At 40.7% G+C, this 20,122-nt stretch overlaps 1 protein-coding gene, 1 long non-coding RNA gene and 1 pseudogene across 2 annotated transcripts in view; 2 read left to right on the plus strand and 1 right to left on the minus strand.

Annotated features, from left to right (window-relative positions):
• LOC108408991 (DNA excision repair protein ERCC-6-like 2) overlaps positions 1-20,122 on the plus strand; it is a 57,010-nt gene that overhangs the window by 3,220 nt on the left and 33,668 nt on the right. The gene's annotated exons all lie outside the window — the stretch shown is intronic.
• Positions 7,094-19,450, plus strand: LOC140847740 (transmembrane and coiled-coil domains protein 1 pseudogene; annotated as a pseudogene).
• On the minus strand, positions 13,903-16,346 carry LOC140847741 (uncharacterized). The gene is made up of 2 exons (XR_012127853.1): positions 15,807-16,346; positions 13,903-15,409 (listed from the first exon to the last, which is right to left on the minus strand). It is a non-coding gene; the product is annotated as an uncharacterized lncRNA (long non-coding RNA).

Raw genomic sequence — 20,122 nt, forward strand, 5'->3', positions numbered from 1 at the left:
TAGTTCATGGCCTAGGATCGCATCTGCTCAGTAGTGCTCCACGACCACCTGCTCAGTAAATGAGTGAACAGGGACTGGTGCCCAGAGTGGATCCAGGTGACCAGGTTTCAGAGCCCAGTGTACTGCTGCCCCTTTGCTGCCCTCCTGCCTCTCACTCTTTGCTGGGCTGCCTCCTAGTGCAGCAAGCTCAAGCATCCTACTTCTCTGGGCTTTGGGGCACATGTGGCCCGTTCTTCCCCATATCTCTGCAACAGCCTGGGAACGCTCCAGCACATGTCCTGGATTGTTTCCCATTGTGTATGAAGTCGAATGTTTTCATTAATTTTTTTGCACATCGTTAAAAGACAAATAGACTCATTGCAATTTTAACAGTTGGTGATTTAAACAGTGTTCCTAGGTTTTTAATAAAAGCATTGTTACAGACAACTACAGTGTCATCCTCTATAGCTTTATATAAGTATCTCAGCCTAAATTTCTTTTTGAGCTTAAGTCCAGAGAAGTTTCCTGTCACAGTTGCACTTGTGTGCTTCCTTTGTCAGGTAATAAATACTATACTGGCCTTTTGGTTTTAACTGCTAGGAAGCCGAGGCCAAATTCATTTCATATTGTATACCCTGTGTTATAGAACTTAGTCTCTAATGTCTCATTAGCCAAGGTCTTCTGTTGCACATAATTTTAAATATTCTGCCTGAAATTCATTTGAAAGTAGGAATGCTAGAGGTGAAAATGGGATTTAGTAAATTGTTGATAAATTGTTGTTTTGTTAAAGTCATCAGTCATAGACAGTATGTCCAGGGCTTCTTTTCTTCCTTTTGTAGTAAACTGTTTAAATGCTTTGCCAGAGGTGGGTCTCTGTGCAGTGGTCGCTCATGAACTCAGGTCTGTCCTACCAAGTCTATGTTCATATTAATTCATGAACCTTTTTTAGTGGAAAACCTTACATTGAAATCATTGTAGATTCACGTACACTTGTAAGAAGTAGTACAGAGACTATGTGTGCCTTTCACCTAGTCTCCTCCACTGGTCACCTCTTGCAAAATTCTAATACAGTTGCACAGCTGGCATAGTGTCATTGTTAAAGTGAAGACACAGAACATTTCCATCACCACAAGGATCCCTCAAGTGGCCACACCCATGTCCCTCCCACCCTGCCTACTCCTTAATCCCTGGGAACCACTAATGTGTTCTTCACTTCTGTAACTGTGTCATTTTGAGGTTGTTAAGCAAATGCAGCCATACAGTAGGTTACATTTGAGGGTTTGGCTTTTTTTATTCAGAATAATTCTCCAGAGATACGTCCAAGTTACTTCTTTGGATGGCTGAGTCATATTCTGTGGCACGGAGGCACCACAGTTTGTGGAGTCTTAACACCTGTTAAGGAGATCTGAGCTGTTCCCAGCATTGGACTGTTACAGATGAAGCTGTTATAAGCTTTTAGATACAGGTTTTCTGTGTACCTGTTTTCATCTTGCTGGGATGTGTGCCCGTGAGTGCAGTCGCTGAGCCATGTGATATCGCATGTTTAAGTCTTTTAGGAAATTGCCAAACTTCTTCAGAGTGGCTGTACATTCCCACCACTAAGGTATAAGTGATCTAGTTTCCCCACCCTCAGTAGCATTTGGTGTCACCACTGTCTTTTATTGTAGCCATTCTGATGCATGTGTAGAGATCTCTTTGTAGTTCTAATACATTTCCCTGATGGCTAGTGATGTTTACCTTTTTTAGACTTTGGTCTTGACATGAGGATGATAGTTCATAAAATCAATTAGACAGTGTTTCCTCTCTTATTTTCTGGAGAAATTGTGTGAATATTTAGTAAAATTCTCTAGGAAAACCAGCTGAGCCTGGAGATTGATTTTTTGGAAATATTTTAATTATGAATTCAGTTTCCTTAGTACTTACAAAGGCTATTCAAATTATTGATGTCATAGTGGGTGAGTTGAGGTAATTTGTGTTTTTTGAGATTTGGTCCATTTCTTCTGAGTTGTCAGATTTTTATGCATAGTGTTCTTTTTAATATCCTCTTATTATCTTTCTCATGTCTACAGAGCCTAGAGTGACATCCCCTGTTTCATTTCTGACTGTATCTACTGTCTTTTTTTTAAGTCTTGCTAGAGTTTTGTCAATTTTACTGATTTTTTTTCAAAGAATCAGCTCATTGTTTCATTGACTTTTCTATGTTGTATTTCAGTTTTCAGTTCTGTTGATTTTTGGTATTCTTGCCTGCTGTTCATTTTTTATTTTGCTCCTTTAAGTTCTTCAGGTGGGAACTCCAATTACTGTTTTGAGACTTTTCCTCTGTTCCAAGGCATTAGTACTATGAATATCCCTCTCACTAATTATTACTTTGGTTGTTCCCCACAAATTTTCATGTGTTTTTTTTTCCTTTTTTTTTTGTTTATGGTATTTTATTTCCTTTTAGACCTCTTTGACCCATGGGTCATTTGGAAGTATGTTCAGTTTCCAAGTGTTTGGATATTTTTAGTTTGTTGCAGTTTGTTTTGTGGCTCGTGATGTGTCTGTCTTGAAATATGTTCTGTGGTCACTTTAAAAAGAATATTCTGCTGTACAGTGGGATATTCTATAGCTGACAGTCAGGTTGTGGTTGATGATCTTGTTCATTCTCAACAGGAACCCTTGTTCAGTTCTTCTATATCCTTGCTGATTTTCTGTCTGGTAGTTCTGTCAGCGGTTGCAGTTGTGATTTATCTATTTCTCCTTTCACTTTTGTAAGTTTTTGTTTCTTGTCTTTTGCAGCTTTGTTGTTTGGTGCATATTTGGGACGCGTTTTCATGGTTAGTTGATTCTTGTCATCATTATATAATGTCCTTCTCTGTCTCTGGTAATTTTCTTTGTTCCCAGATCTATTTAACCAGATACTAAATAGGCACTCCCGCTCTCCTTTGAAGAATGTTTGCATGGTATACTTACTGTATATAACATCTGTATACTCACTACCTTTGTCATCATATATGACATATATGTACCATCACATTTGAAGGAATTTCTTACAGGCAACATATGGTTGGGTCATGTTTAATCCACTCTGCAATCTCTGTCTTTAAATTGTATGTTTTGGCCTTTTACATTTAAGGAATCATTTATATATGAGGGCTTAAATCTGCCATTTTATTTTTTACTGCATATTCTGCTATTTTTTTCTGTTTCCTTTTTCTTGCATTTCTAAGTGTTAATTGAGCATGTTTGTAATTCCATTTTTATTTATCTGGTGTTTTTGAGTGTTTCTCTTTGTATTGTTTTTTAGTCATTTCTCTAAATATGACATTGTATAGACAGATAGAGCCTTTACCTTCCTTGACAGCCCTTTACTCTCCTCATTTAGAATATAACTTGTTTTCAGTATTTCCTATATGTAATATTCACAACTACATCAAACAGTATTGTAATTTTTACTTTAACCATCCAGAATAATTCAGAAAACTCAGAAGGGGAAGGAAAGCCTGGTGTGTTTGTCCATACTTGTTACTTACTGTGTTCTTTCTTCCTTCCTGGTAATCTTTCTGTTTCCTTATTTTTCTATGTAGAGAACTTCCTAGTCATTCCTTTAGATTGGGTCTGTTGGGAATGGATTCTTAGTTTCCTTTTACTCCAAAATGGCTTGATTTCCCCTTCACTACTAAAGGATGTTTTTGCTAGTTATAGGGTTCTTGCTTTACAGTTCTTTTTCTTTAACATTTGAAATATAATATATGTGATACTTTTTTCTGGTCTCCATGGTTTCTGAGAAGAAATCTATCACTCAAATTGTTTTCTCATTTATGTTAGATGTCATATTTCTTGGGCTGCATTCTGGATTTTTTCTTTGTCATTAGTTTTCAGAAGCTTGATTAACTTTTTGGCATTTATTTGTTTGGGTTTTTGAATTTACCTGTATGAGTTTTGCTCAGCTCTTTACAGATTTAAGCCTCTTGCCAAATTTGGGAGGGTCTGAACCATTTGTTTGAACGCCTTTTTAGCCCTCCCCCTTCTCTTTGGAACTCCACTGAAGCCAGTGTGGCATCTGTTATTGTCCCAAGGATCCCTAGGGCTCTTGTCTTTTCTTTCTGGCCTGTTTTCTCTGGTTTACATTGACAAGCTTCTGTTGTTACCAGCATTCAGCTTGTGATTCTTTCCTCTGTCTCTTCCATTCTGCTGCAGAGCCCATCCACTACACGTTTTCTTTGGTTATTTTGTCTTCTAGTTCTGACATCTCCATAGAATTCTTCTTTATATCCTCTATTTCTTTGCTGGGGCTTTCTGCCTTTCTGTTTGTTTCATGCATGTTCGTAATTGCTCACTGAATTTCATGTGCACCATCCTATGAATTTCCATCATTTCAGACATAATGGATGCTCTAAAATCATTATCATAACTCTGACATAGCTGTCGTCTCTATATTGACATTTGCTCATTGTTTTCTTTTGTTCTGTATATCTTTTGGTTGTTGGTATGACAAGTGATGTTTGATTGAAATTTTCCTATTCTGCTGTTGTTTATGCTTTATTAAAGCCTGTTCTAGTTGTCCTTCTCTGATAGTCTTCCAGTAGGGGCAGGGAGGCACTACTGCTCCATTGGTACAAGTCTAGGGTCACCACTTGGCCTTACTGACACTGAGTTGGTGTGATACATTTTGAGTTGAAGTTTGTATAAGGTATGAGGTTTAATTTGATGTTTTTCTTTTGCATATGTATGAACAATTGGTCCAGCACCATCTATTTATAAAGGCCTATTTCTTCACTACAGGCTTGATAGAATTTGCCAGTGAAACTCTCTGGGACTGTAGTTTTCTTTCTGGGAAGGTTTTTAACTATAAGTTCAATTTCCCTGTTAGATATAGGACTCATTGTCTATTTCTTTGCAGGTATACTTTGATATAGCTTATGGTTTTCAAGGAACTGGTCCATTTTATCTAATTTATGTGCCTAGAAGTGTTTCTGGTACTCTGAGTATCCTTTTCATGTCTGTGGGTCTGAAGTGATTTTTTTTTTCACTCCTGTTATTGGTAATTTGCATCTTCTCTTTCTTTGTCATTCTGGCAGAGGTTTATCAAAGTTATTACTCTTACTAAGAATGAATTTTTGGGTTTTATTGATTCTTGTTATTGTTTTTCTGTCTTCATTTTCATTGATTTCTGTCCTTTACTAATTTTTTGTCACTAACTTTGAGTTTCTTTCTTCTAGTTTCTTAAGATGTAAATTAAGATTATTGATTTGAAATTTTTCTTCATTTCTAACATAAGCAGTTAAATCTATAAATTTCTCTCTAGTGTTTTAGTTGAATTTCACAAACTTTTATGAGCTACATTTTCATTTTCTTCCAATTCAAAATATTTTCTAGTTTCCTTTGAGACTTCCTCTTTGACACATGGATTACTAAGAAATGTTTTAGCTCCTAAGTATTACAGAGATTTTTAAGTTATCTCTTTAATTGATTTCTAGTTTAGTTTCACTCTGGTCATTACTTCCAAATTCATTTATGTTGTTGGCAGAATTCATTTTCTTCCAGCTGCATGACTTCTGTAGCCCGACAGCTAGAAGCCACTCTCCTTTATCATGCTCAGAAGGAGAATCTAAAGGTCTAATTTGCTAGCAAGATAGTCTTATAAAATGTAATGTGACCATAGGTGTGACATCCTATCACATTTGGAATATTCCATAGGATAAAAGCAGGTCATAATCTCACCCGTGCTCAAAAGGATGGGGCTATACAAGGGCATGAAAAGCAGAACCAGAAGACAGGAACTATTGAGGGTGTCACTTGAGGATCCATGTGCTTAGTCCATTTCTCTGGCCTCCAGTGATTCATCTCCTTCCCATCTGACCAATACATCCTTCATCTGCCAAGTTTCCTGAGAGTCTCTTCCCATTATAGCAGTTATCTGACCCCAAATCTCTTTATCTCAATCAAGCCCAGGTGGTAGAGATGAGACCCTTGATTGAATCCATTCTGTACAGTTCCTTGGACATAATTTCTCCTCTCCATCTGTGGCATTGTGAAACCAGAAACAAGTTATCTGCTCCCCAATACACCCAGAATACAACAGTGGATCAGGCACAGGATAGCAGCTATGGACATTCAGGTTCAACACACGGAAAACAGGAAGAAAACAATGAATCACTGATCTGTGGCAGTTCTGAAATCTGGCCAGGGAAGTGTCAGGTGTCCTCAGTTAGGTTTCGAGGTCTAGGAATAACCTTCCTTGACCTTTGGCTCCACCTCTTGGCTCTTGATTCTCCCCTCTAAGACATCTTTTCTTTAATGTGAAGGGTAGATCAGAAAGAGAAAGCTGCTTTCTTGCCAGTGGGTTTCAGCCCTGGGTTAAGTTCACTATGGATTCAATGTGACCAAAGAAATGACAGTAGAACATTCTTGGGGTGAAAGGGTTATACCCAAATTTATTTCCATGGTGGCAGGTCAGTCACTAAAATCCCATTCACTCAGAGCAAATCTGCGTGCAGCAAGCTGGTCTCTGCCTCTGGAGCTCTCTGCCTGCACAGCTGTCCTCTGGGTCCCTCTGCCCTCACAGCCATCCTCTGGGCCTCTGTCCTCAGTGCTGCCACCACTCCAGGCTGCTCTGTTCTCCTGCAGCCTTCCAGCCATGCCACTGTGTCACCCAGAGCACTGGGCAGGGCTCTTTATATAGAGTCAATAAAAACGTATTGCCCACATGGATAGTTAGCCAACCAGGGCCAGGTGAGAATCTTGGCCAGAGGAACCTTCGTTTTATCCACACTTCTCTTGGAATTCGTTCTATCTACACCTGGTAAGCAATTTCAGGTTTCAAGCTGTCTTTGAATCCAGGCCAGGGGATATTAGAGGGAAAAAAATAAGAGCCTCCTTGCTGGATTGCTCTTCCTTGGGTCTGGTTTCCTTCTTCAGTCCACCTGCCACCATTTACCCTTCTGTCCTCAGATAGCTCTCTATGCCTTCTGTCCAAGGGCCTAGCTGCATTTGTGAAAGAGAGAGGGTGGAGGTGAGGCAGTGCAGGGGGAGGGCCAGGAATGGGGCTGCAGGAGGGGTCTGGGGAGTAGGGGTGTGGGTGGAGGGCCGGGAGGCGGGTGGGGGTGGGGATGGACAGGGCGCAGCAGCCCCAGGGCAGGAGCTGGCAGCACCAGAACTCTAGCCATGGCGCTGGCAGAGATGCCTCATTCTCCTCACCTCCCAGCGCAGGTCTTACTCTCTCAAGAAGACACACCCACAGTTAGCACTTTCTTCAGATGCTGACACTTGATGAACAGCCACTCTTGGTCACAAGATTTAGAAGACACAGTCTCCATTTTCCCGGATTGGGTCTTTTTTGATATGGATCATCTATTTCTATGTCTTTTTTTTTTTTTAATAATTTTTGGGGAAACAGTTTGGATTACCACTGTTGACCTTCATCTGTGCAAAGAAAGGAAAGCTGTTGTGCTGGGGTTTTGAGGAGCTTTTCCTGAAAGCTTTCCTGCATACCTTAAAAGTGCTTGAGGGAGAGTGATAACAGTAGGCTTGAAACATCCGTGTCCCCACTGCATGTATAGTTACTGTTGAAGCACGTGCCTACCTAATTTGACAGTATTGATGTGTTTAAAATATTTTGGGTTTGCAAGCAAGCATATTAAGTCTACTGATGGAGCCTTCTGGCAGTAACAGTTACATGAGCACCCTGACCCTGGAGGCAAATCCTAACATGCAGAGGCCAGAAAGCAGACAGAATCAGAACAAAGGTTGTCTAAACTGACCCAAAATGCTTTGGAGAATATTAACGTGATTGGCCAAGGCATGAAACATCTCTTCCAGCCCCAGTGCAGGAGGTCATCAGTATCTCCACACTATGTGCACCAAATTCAGGCAGATCCAGAACCTGAAATGCATCTGGAAAGCCAGAACTCATGTGCTGAAGTTGATGGTGTCCCCACCCATCCCACAGTTCTGAATCATGTCCTATAGCAGATCCCTATGCCACCCAAGAGGAAGAGAGGGACAAGCTTGCGTAGTAGGCGGGACAAGCCAGAGGCCCCAAAGGGAAGTCCCAAGTCAACAGGAAATCTGGCCAGGAAATGGCACCTGCTGTGCAGTCTGGCCAACCCATGTCTGCATCCAGGACTGATGCTCCTGCCAGTCCTGCTGTGATGGAAATAGCTTGTGTGGCCACTGCTTCTGCATGTCTAACCAGGGGATGAGACAACTGCACAGTGTTTCCAATGGTTGCACATAGGCTGCCTCGCCCAGACTTCCAGTGCAGTGGCCTCCCACACAGATGGCAGCGTCCACGTGGGCTCTGTGGATGGCACACCAGACCCTCAGTGCACACAGGCTGCCATTGCTCACCAGCAGGAGATCACTTACAGAGCAGCTCAAGATTGCACAAACAGCCCAGGACGACAACACTGCTGAGTACTTGAAGCTTGCCAACAGCACGGATGAGCAGCAGGCTGTCTGCATCAAGCTGGTCTTTGAGAAGAAGAACCAGAAATCTGAGGGTCTGAAGGATGTGGGCACCAAGGTGACTGGCTTCAGTGAAGGCGTGGTCAACGTGTAAAAGGTGGACTTTCCAGCTTCTCCCAGGTGACCCATTCAGCAGCAGGGGCCATGGTCTCAAAGCCCAGAGACATTGGTCCACTAATTCGGAATCAATTTGGCAGTGCAGACAGAATCCCCAACCTGAAGGACTCTGAGGAAGCGCAAGTAGATGATGGGGGGACGGATTTGGGAGTGATTTCAAACTTTCAGTCCAGCCCAAGATATGGTAGTGAGGAAGACTGTTTTAGTGCCACTTCAGGCTCAGTGGGAATCAATGGCCCTACTGGGGGCATCACTGTAGAAGCATCTAGCTCCAAAACAAACACCCAGGATGTGCAGAGCTCAGAATTTGATGCACTATTCCATGAGATCCAGGAGATCCGGGAAGCCCAGGCCAGACTAGAGGAACCCTTTGAAACCCTCAAGGAACATTATCAGAGGAACTATTCCTTAGTAATGCAGGCCTTACAGGAGGAGTGATACAGATGTGAGTGATTCAAGGAACAACTAAATGACCTAACAGAGCTCCCCCAGAATGAAATCTTGAACTTGAAGCAGGAATTGGCTAGCAAGGAAGAGAAAATTACCTAGCAGTCTTATGAATGGGCCTGGGACATTCAGGTGCCCCTGGAGGCATGCCAGACTTGCATCTCCAAGACAGAGCTGCCACTGCAGCAGCAGGTGGTACAGCTTGAAGGGCTGGAGAATGCCACGGCCCGGAACCTTCTGGGCAAACTTAGCAGCATCCTCCTGGCAGCTATGGCAGTCCTCCTGATCTTTGTCTCTACATAGTCAACTGCGTGATTCCTCTTGTGAAGACTCACAACAGGGCATTGAGCACTTTAATTCTGGTGGTTTTCATTGCCTTTCTCTGGAAGCAATGGGATGCTCTCTTCAGCTATGTGGACAACAAGGCGGCACCCCCAGCCCTGGCGAGCACATGCTGCGAGGAAGTAGGCAGCAATTTACCTCCTCTGAAATTTTCTACAACAAAATAATCGAGTGCATCCATTTACCTTTAGAATAATGTTTTTTCCTTCAAGAGATGCAATTACAATAGTATCTTTTAGATTTTATCCAAGAAGATTTTTGGGAAAAAATCTTGGATAATTTTTATGTAACATGATTTTCCTTGGGATGCAAATCTTAAACAGTGTGCTTTACTATGAAGCAACAATCTGGAGCACGCTGAAGGGCATTCTCAATTGTGACTTGAAGGACTGCACTAAAATCCCTAAAAAGATGTGAAAACCTGATTCAGGGAACTGGTTCAAGCCCTCACCCCACTTTGTCTGGGCACCACCTCTCCCCTCCCAGGCTAACTATACTGTGAAGTCCTACCATTCCATGACCGAATTTTTGAGTTCAGGGTGGATTGTCTTTGTCCATGGAGGAATACATTGTTCTCCCTGGCTTTCCCACCCACACTGGCCACTCATGCTAACCTGAAGTATGATCATTTTTGAACCTTGTGCCGGGATGCAGAAGTGAGAGCATCTTGGCCCACAGGGTCACTGCACAGCCCTACTACAGTATTTTGAAGTAGCCCTCTAAATACTTAACTTTAAGCAAAATCTCTTGACTGCACTTCTAAGGTTTTTAAAAATAGATAGTCACCAATCTAAAAAACAAAAACCTGAACGGCAAAGTTGAAGAATTTAATACTTAAACTCTCAGTGGTTCCTTATGGTTTCCAGTAGGATTTTTTATTATTATTGGGATTTTTGGAAAGGGTTGGGTGGGTCTTCTATTTTTCCTTTGATATGAAAAAGTGATGTTTTTAAATGAAAAAAGAGAGAGAGACAGTGTCGTATGTGCTAGTGCCATTTGTACCAGAGCTGGAAACGTGCATTATTTCCTTTAAAATGTATAAGTAGACAAAATAGATAATACGTTTTACAAAAGAGCATAGAGTGAAAAATAATCCCTATTCTAGTGTCCCCCATCTACTCAGTTCCCTTCTGTAGAGAAAATGAAAGTTCCTAAGGCCAGGACTCTCACCTGACCCTGGTCAGCTTGCTCGCTACACATGTGTGGACAATACATTATTACTGACTATGTAAAGAGCTCAGCCCAGTGCTCTGGGCCGCATGGCTGCAGGAGAGCAGAGGCTGGAGTGGTGGCAGTGCTGAGATCAGAGACTGAGATGACTGGGGGAGGCAGAGAGGCCCGGGAGGCAGATGCCGGGTTGCTACATGTAGACTTGCTCTAAGGCAGACGGGATTCTAGCACTTGACCTGCCACTATGAGAATAAAGCTGGGCATAAACCCTTTGACCCCAAGCACGTTCCACTGTCATTTTCGGTCTCACTGAATCAAGACTGAAGTTGCCCGGGGCTGAAACCCATGGGCAAGACACCTTCCCTGCTGGCAAACAATATTATTAATTCCTAATGTATTTGCTCAAAGAACATTTATGCATATATTCAGTGAATATACAAATATGAATATATTGCTTTAATATTCTTTTTCATAAAAGATAGCACACTACTTACTGTTACACATTTTTCTTTTTTCACCTAAGAAGATAATGGAGCTCAATGTATCCATACAAGAGTTTCCTCAATATGGCTGCTTAGTATTCTGTTAAGTCAAAGTACTGAAATTTATTTAACCATTTACTGTCCTTAAAAATAAAGCCACAGTTACGCAATTTAATTAGTAGTGTGTTAAAACCTATACATGCTTATGTTACTCAACAAGAAGTTATGTCAAAGAAATAATCAATCTTCCCATGTTTTCTTCCGTCTGCTACTTCTATAGCTTTTCTTCTTCCTTCCTAATTGCAGCCCTTTAGTAGAATTTGTGCCTCATATTAAAAATTACCGAGTATCATAATTCTTCCAAGTGGTAAAGATACCTCAAGACAAATGCTGGGCATAGAAGCCACAGGGCATAAATCTGCAAAGAAGTAAAAAGCTAACTTTTTCAAAGAATATTGCTTCTCTCTCACTTACCAACTTTACATTTCCCTGTATGGCCCCGGAAGACAGCTGGTTAGCCAGAGACAGGTAAGATTCCTTAAAGGAGGAACAACCTAAGACAGGCACAGTCGCAGGGGGGCCATCAGGTGTGAGAAATTGGGGATCAACAGAGGTGAGGCTTAGAACCTCACACCCCCTGTTTTGAGAGAAATCTTCTGCATCCGTGAATGTTTTGCTGCCCTTGTCTAGCTTGGATTAATACTTAGTCTATAGACACAGACCTGATCATCTACACTTGCCCTCTTACAGCACTAAATTATGCTTTCTATCTTTATCTTGCATCTACCTACCACTTCAGCATTTTACTTAAAAATAAGTAAATAATGGAGAAATGTGGGATTCACATATAAATCAAGTATAAAAATCAAATGAATAATCATATCTGACTTGATTGTTTATAGTTCGTGATGCGTGATCAAAACCGAAAGTTTCTGTGATATGACTGCCCTTGCACTGTTCACCATGTAAGAAATTGTTCACCATGTAAGAACTTGTTCATTATGCTTCAGAAGATTGGAGACTGTTGAGAGTTTGGCCTGGGGTTGATTAATGATTGTGCATTGAGTCCCCTATACAGAATTTTATTGTTGTTAACAACCATTTGATCAATAAATATGAGAGATGCCCTCTCAAAAAAAAAATTAAGGAAGTATTTCTTAAATGACACATACAGCAATGACAATTAAAGAAAATATTGATTAAAAAAAATTATACTAGCCTGCATTTCCCAGTCAGACGAAAAAGGAAAGGCAAACATGTCTATACAGGAAATTTCAGCCTCTAAGAAGCAAGCAGAGAGTCAAAGAGTAGCCAGTTACTCTAGATGCAACCAGGTCTCTGTAAGATAAATTTTAGCTGAAATAAGCAGGCGATGAGAGGCAACAAAGGGCCAGGTAGTTTATTTGAGTGCATCTCCCAGGTAATGTTCTGCGGTCTGGGTATTACAGGCTGGGGAAGTCACACCCGGTCAGGGAGGTGGGGGCTTATAAGGGATTAGGAGGGGGAGGAGTAGGCAAGCTATCCTAGGGGGCATGGAGAGGTATGATTGGCTAAAGGTGACATAACATACAACTAGAAACTTTTTGTCTTTCCAAGAGGGAGGAGGCTGGCATCCGGGTCTTAGTTGGCACATCAGAAGGATGAAATTCAGGAAGAGCTGTCCCCTTTCCATATAAGGCATGGACCTTGGGGTCTGGTCTGTTCTCCCCCTATGGCAGCTCTCTGTTCTGTTTGCATGTCCTTTTTATCCTTCCTCCAGCCTAACATTCCAGCCTTTTGGTCATAATGGGCAACGACTCAATCTGGCTACTTCCGGCTGACAAGGGGCATCATGGGGGTTTGAGGCTGGTATTAGGCCAAAGGAGGGGGTTTAGTGGGAAGAGGTGCATAACGGTGAAGTAACATCTGGTTGGTGGCGACCCGGGTCATCTGGGTTAGCCGCTGTTGGAGGAACCTGAGGACACAAGGGGCAACTAAGAGTAAACCACAAACTGTTATTAAGGGGCCCAGTAGGGGCATTAGCCAGGCCATTAAGGGGGACTGGAGTTCTGGATCGAGTTTACATCTCAATGACTAGTATTGCAATTTAGTATAGATAAGACTGCATTATTGAAACAATACTTTTCTCTAAAATCACCCTCATTTTTATTAGAAGTAGCCAGATTAAGAAAATAATTAACAGTTGGCTTGATTATTTGCATAAGTGCAGCAAGAAGAGCAATTGATTACATAGGCTCTTTTAAATATGCTTTGCTGGAACTTTTTATAAGGAATTTCAGATTGGACTTTTAAAGGCTTCTTGAGGCCAGAAAGCCAAGCCAGACTTGCCATCACGTTGTGCCTGCAGTACCTGTACATTTGGGTGAATTCCTCTCTTCTCTGAGGTTCCCAAGATATTCTTGAGGTTCCTGCACCTGCCAGGCAGTGACTCTCCTTACTCACCTGGTAAGACTGCTAGGAACTCTGTAAGCAAGGTACCAGGCCAGTTCTTTTAAGGGGCTTTGTTGGCTTTATAAAGTCAATCTTAGTTCCTTAAAGCTGTCTGTTCATATCTGAGTTTATACATGTGTCTCTCAGGTATGATGTTCCAGTTAAAGCCTTGGTAATATAACCAGTGTTGTTGTTTTTTTGGTTTTTTTTTGAGAGGGCATCTCTCATATTTATTGATCAAATGGTTGTTAACAACAATAAAATTGTGTATAGGGGAGTCAATGCTCAATGCACAATCATTAATCCATCCCCAGCCTAATTCTCAGCAGTCTCCAATCTTCTGAAGCATAATGAACAAGTTCTTACATGGTGAACAAGTTCTTACATAGTGAATAAGTTCTTACATGGTGAACAGTGCAAGGGCAGTCATATCACAGTGTTGGATTCCCCTGAGGAAGGCGCCGCCCCAAATCACTCACCAAAGACGTTTCTTGATGCAACAAGCAAGAGGAATTTATTCAGAAGCCAACTAGTTGGGGTCCAAGTCAGCCCGTCGCAGCGGGTCTCAACGAGGACCCTGAGCACTTACAACTAAGTGGTTATATAGGATTTTCTGAGGCATTCAGCCCTAGAGGATTACCATGGTTACAGATTGTTTTGTAATAACAAGATAACAATACTACATAGCAAGATAACAATACTACAAAGGCAGTAATTTTTCAAACCTACGATTTCTGGGTTAGTGCCACATCCTGGGGGTGTAGCAAGGTAGGGTCGGCATTTATGATTAACTAACCGAGAGGTTAGCGCTGCCAGCAGTCATGATTGATTAACTTGTTTTTCTAGAGGAGTTACCTGGTTTCAGTTGTTCCCTCTGAGTCATATATCAGAATGGCTTTTTGGGCTTCAAGATGGCTACTCTTAGGCTAACTTATTTCTCAGGGAGGTTGGGGTCCTACATTCCCCACTTCTTTTTCTGAACATTCTAATCATGGAATGTTGGTTTCTTCTTGTTGTGTGAGGGTATGATACTGTTGTCTCAGCATTAGCACCTGCACAGCACTTACTCTTTCTCTAATAAAGGTTATTACTCGATTTAAAATGCAGGGACCTAAGGTGAGGAGCAATATTGAAATAAGCAGGGGTCCTGCCAAAGTGGATATTAGAGTTGTAAGCCATGGGGATCTAGAAAACCAGGATTCAAACAGGCTCTGGTTAGCTTCTCGTTCTCGCTTTCGCTGATCTAATCTTTCTCTTAATTTAGACATTGAGTCTCTTACTACTCCAGTATGGTCTGCATAGAAGCAGCACTCTTCTTTTAGAGCTGCACACAATCTACTTTTTTTTAGAAATAGTAAATCTAACCCTCGTCTATTTTGCAGCACTACTTCAGAGAGAGAGGTTAGGGACTTTTTAAGTTTAGAAATAGACTGTTCTATAGTTCTCAAATCTTCATCGATAGCTATTCTTAGTCCTTCTTAATGTTGGTTTCCTTGTATAATTGCAGCTGCCCCTGGTCCTACTCCGGCTGCGACTCCTACTCTTAGTAATACAGCTAGAGTGAGTGAGACTGGCTCTCTTTTATACCTTAGTTTAGGTTCTAATTCTGCCACGAATGATAAGTCATCATGATACATTAGTCTGGGTACTAACTGGACCATGATACAGAAATCACGGGAGGAGTTGAAGGCAGAAGTAGAGACACATGGGGTCACTCCAGTGTTACAAGCCCACCATCCCTTGGGAGGAGGGATTAAATACCTGTTTTTACCAGGGAAGGCTATGGGTATGGTCTCATTCTTTTTTCTACAGATAGAGACTCTAGCTGCTGCTAGGGAAAAGGGGCGATGACCGCTCTGGCTGCTTCGTGCTGAGAAGGGGGCGCAGTAAAGGGTGCAGCTAGGTCTCCATCACTGGTCAGTTGAGAGGGCTTCAGAAGGCTGGCGCTTCTATTCTGGGTTTCATTTTTATTACTATTTGCAGTTTTGTGGCTTCTAGGCAAGATAAAACAAATTGTGTTATTAGGTTATGTAGCAACATCTGGAGTTAGATTTTTTATTCTGGAAGGAGGCTACATTATTGAAACGATACTTCTCTCTAAAATCACTCTTATTTTTACTAGAAGTAACTAGGTTAAGAAAATAATTAACAGCTGGCTTGATTATTTGCACAGGTGCAGCAAGAAGAGCAATTGATTACACAGGCTCTTTTAAATATGCTTTGCTGGAACTTTTTGTAAGGAATTTCAGATTGAACTTTTAAAGGCCTCTTGAGGCCAGACAGCCAAGCCAGACTTGCCATCAGGCTTTGCCTGCAGTACCTGTAGATTTGGATGAATTCTTCTCTTCTAGAGGTCTCTGCACCTGCCAGGAAGTGACCTTCTTTACTCACCTGGTAAGGCTGCTGGGAACTCTGTAAGCAAGGTACCAGGCCAGTTCTTCCAAGGGGCTTTGTTGGCTTTATAAAGTCAATCTTAGTTCTTTAAAGTTGTTCACATCTGAGTCTATGCACATGTCTCTCAGGTACGACATTCCAGTCAAAGCCCTGGTAGTATAACCAGTGTTCTTAAGTAGTCTTCTCACAAGGAAAGCAGATTCTTATTGAACTCGTGCAAATAAACATACTGCCATGGAATACAAAAACAGTCACTGAAAGTTTTTAAACTCTGGAGGGATCAAGTAGAGAGAAGGATGTTTCAATTCTGCTCATAAAGATAGTCATTTACTAAACTGTTGTCAGTTTAAGAGAACAAGGTTAAAACACTTTACCAGCAACATTTGAAACAAAAAGACACAAAATCATTTTCTTTAGTTTATGTAATCTTATGTAACTAATACTTGTTCTGCTGAAATCTAGTTCTTTACCAGTTTAGGGATAATACTATAAATGACAAAAGACTTACAAATGACAATGGTTAAAGATCTGATGAGAGCTTACTGTGAAACAGTTGACATAAGGAAATTCTGATATTTCTGTAATACAAAACATTCAGTAACAAAGTTTAGCATCATTCTTTTTGACAGTGCTTTCCTGGTAAATAAATATATATATATATATCAGATAAATAAGCCAAATTAGTCAAATACTTTCTCTAGTGAGAAAAAATTCTTCTGACATGTTCCAGGGGCCCTCTGGAAAATATCAGAGTTAACTAGAGGTAAAAGCACCTTTTTGCATTTAATTTTTTTAGAACTATCATTACACATTTATTGTCTATATACTCAGCACAGTAAACGAGATATCTTAAAAAGTGGGGCAGCAGGGGAGACTGCTGCTGTCAATTTTTAAAGACAACATACAGAAAGTCAAACTAATTCTAGGTTACTAAGCATTCTTGAGAGAATGGTAGCAGATGGTAGATTCTTCTGCTTTCATCTTCAGGAGGGGAAAAAAGCTACAATAAGAATTCATATTTAGCTGAAAGAACTGTCTAAACTCAAGGCAGAGTATAATATCACCAGGCATACAAAAGACCTGTTAGAGATACATACAAAGAATGAATATGGCTATAGTCAAATTCAACTTAAAAGTTTAAGCAGAATCTCAAATTTAAATGTCTCTTTCTTTCACACAGATATTCAGATATGACCAGAAATATGATTTGAGATGAAAGAGATCAGGCATTTTACTTCTTCATTTAGGGACTGAGAAATGATGACTTTTGGCTTACAATCAATAGCTTACAAACAGTGAAAATAATAAGAACATAACTCAGCATAAGTGTCTAAGACCAGATACAAAAAAGCAGAGAAAGTGCTTAAGTTTACAGGTCTTCCCTGAAAGCTTCAAGAATGTTTTACTTTTTAATAGTAGATATAAGCTACTATGCAAATTCTATTAAAAGCTCTAAGATTATTTGCATTAAAAAATATGGAGAGTCCCCCATGTTTTTTAAAACATACAGCATATAAATTAAACAAGAAGACCTGGTGGTTCTCAAAAAATCTATTACAACTTTTCTCAAAAGTGGTCACACGTTCGTCTATCTAAACTTTTACAGTGAAACCTGTTTTTCTGGGAGAAACATAATCTTGTCCAGATTCTACAGTTTAATAAATTTTGGTTTGTTAACTAAGTGCATTTAATCAGCTGAAAAAAACTTTGTTACTATTCTGCTTAGGAATTCAATTTTTCAGGCCATGCAATCATTTTTAATAACAAAATATTTCAAAGGCAAATAAAGGTTATACAGTTGTTAACAAACTTTAGCTTTTAGTCCCTTTAACATTACGATTTCATGGCAACTCACTGAGACTTTAAGCATGAGAAACTGCTGTGATCTTTCAACATTAAGAGCAGACTAACAGTTAAAGAAAACTGTTTAACTGGAAACGAGATTCTAATTTTGCTGTGCACTTGATATCAAGACTCACTTGCTTTAATTTCACTAGGCACGACTATATCTGTAAGAATATAGTAATTTATTCTTCATTTGCCCCATGGTCCCAAGCACATAAGCCGGTGAGAATTATGCCTGGGCTTGCCTGCGGCTTGACTGGGTTTATCTCACTTTATCTCTAAACATCCTAACCCTCTCCCCAAAGCAACAGGCTGAGCGGTTCTTCCACAACAAAAGGCACCACGCTGTTTTCTCTCTTTGTCTCTCTTTAAATAAATAGCTGTACTTTAGAACAAAGTTACTTTCTTTTATCACAAAACACATTCTTTAGCATGCAGAAGAGTTTTCATTTTTTATACTTTTTCTTATTAAAACATACATCTTTTAGCATAGAGAAATGTTTTTCTTTATTACTTTAAGTGGTTTTAATTAGAACTTAAAACCATTAGAAACTTTAACTTCTAGTGAACACTGAGAAGCAGGACACTGCAAACTGTCAAACTAACATTTTCTAGACCAACAAACTCACGAACACATTCTACAATTTCTGCAACCATGAGCTTCACAGCACAATCTCCCAGCAAACACAGAGCACATCTTCTCAACTTAACAAAACTCTAAGGCCTTAAGTTACTACAAAGATTCTCAGGCTGCAGGTAGGCATACACACTGCAACACACAATTTAAAAGGTGTTCACTTGCCACACTTATCCAGCTCACCTACCTGCAACAACTACGCTAGCCTACTCACAAGACCCCCACTGAACACTAGACAAAGCCAAGCTTCTAAGCATTCTATTCTTAAAAGATTTAGCAGATAACATGACTTAAATGACTCTAGGTAAACTCAGGCAGCCGACAACTACCAGGACATGCCCACCTCAGGCAAACTCAAATTAGCATTAATGCTTAACACTTTTTTATCAGGTTTTCTGGAAGTTTTAGAACACTCAATTTTCACAAGCGCTTGTCTTTAATTCAATTTCATTAATACCATCCGGAGGTAGAAAGATATATTCATTTACACACTTAGGGGGTTGTCTGAGTCTGTCCCATTGTCAGTATAACAATTATTAGGCACATGAAAGACACAAAAAACAGAGACACACACAGATTAGACACACAGCGGCCGCTTTTGTTTTTTCTCAGATTTTCAAACAGAAACCGAAAGGAATCAGAGGGTTGATATTCCTGGCGCCTGAAAATCAACCCTATCTCATCAGATTCACCTTGCCAGAAAAACAGACGGGAGGCTACCAGGCGTCCCTGGCCTCCCAACTTCCCCGAGGCGTCCCCCAGGGTTGCAGCCTGCGGTGCTCCTAGTACGTCTACCGACCGCAGTCTCGACCCCTTTACGGGATCGGGACAGCTGCCAGACAGTGGGTACCCCTTTTCAGAATTCTGACCGGTCTCACTGAAAAACAGAAGACAGAACACAGACAACTCAAGGCGCCACTAATCTTACCTCTTCCTCCAAGAGCGACTTCGGGAGTGAAGCGGGGTGAGCGCATGATCCCGGACGAGCCGAGCCCCCAAATGTTGGATTCCCCTGAGGAAGGCGCCGCCCCAAATCACTCACCAAAGACGTTTCTTGATGCAACAAGCAAGAGGAATTTATTCAGAAGCCAACTAGTTGGGGTCCAAGTCAGCCCGTCGCAGCGGGTCTCAACGAGGACCCTGAGCACTTACAACTAAGTGGTTATATAGGATTTTCTGAGGCATTCAGCCCTAGAGGATTACCATGGTTACAGATTGTTTTGTAATAACAAGATAACAATACTACATAGCAAGATAACAATACTACAAAGGCAGTAATTTTTCAAACCTACGATTTCTGGGTTAGTGCCACATCCTGGGGGTGTAGCAAGGTAGGGTCGGCATTTATGATTAACTAACCGAGAGGTTAGCGCTGCCAGCAGTCATGATTGATTAACTTGTTTTTCTAGAGGAGTTACCTGGTTTCAGTTGTTCCCTCTGAGTCATATATCAGAATGGCTTTTTGGGCTTCAAGATGGCTACTCTTAGGCTAACTTATTTCTCAGGGAGGTTGGGGTCCTACAACAGAAACTTTCATATAACCAGTGTTTTTGATTGGTCCTCTTACAAGGAAAGCAGATTCTTATTGAACTTGTGCAAATAAACATACTGCCATGAAATATAAAAATAGTCACTGAGAGTTTTTAAATTCTGGAGGGATCAGGTGGAGAGAAAGATCAAGTTTCAATTCTGCTTATAAAGGCAGTTATTTACTAAACTTGTCAGCTTAAGAGAAAAAGCTTAAAACACTTTATCAACAACATTTGAAACAAAAAGCCACAAAATCATCTTCTTTAGTTTACTTAGTCCTATGTAACTAATACCTGTTCTG

Source organism: Manis javanica, chromosome 2 (genome assembly GCF_040802235.1).
Source record: "Manis javanica isolate MJ-LG chromosome 2, MJ_LKY, whole genome shotgun sequence".
Classification (NCBI taxonomy): domain Eukaryota; kingdom Metazoa; phylum Chordata; class Mammalia; order Pholidota; family Manidae; genus Manis; species Manis javanica.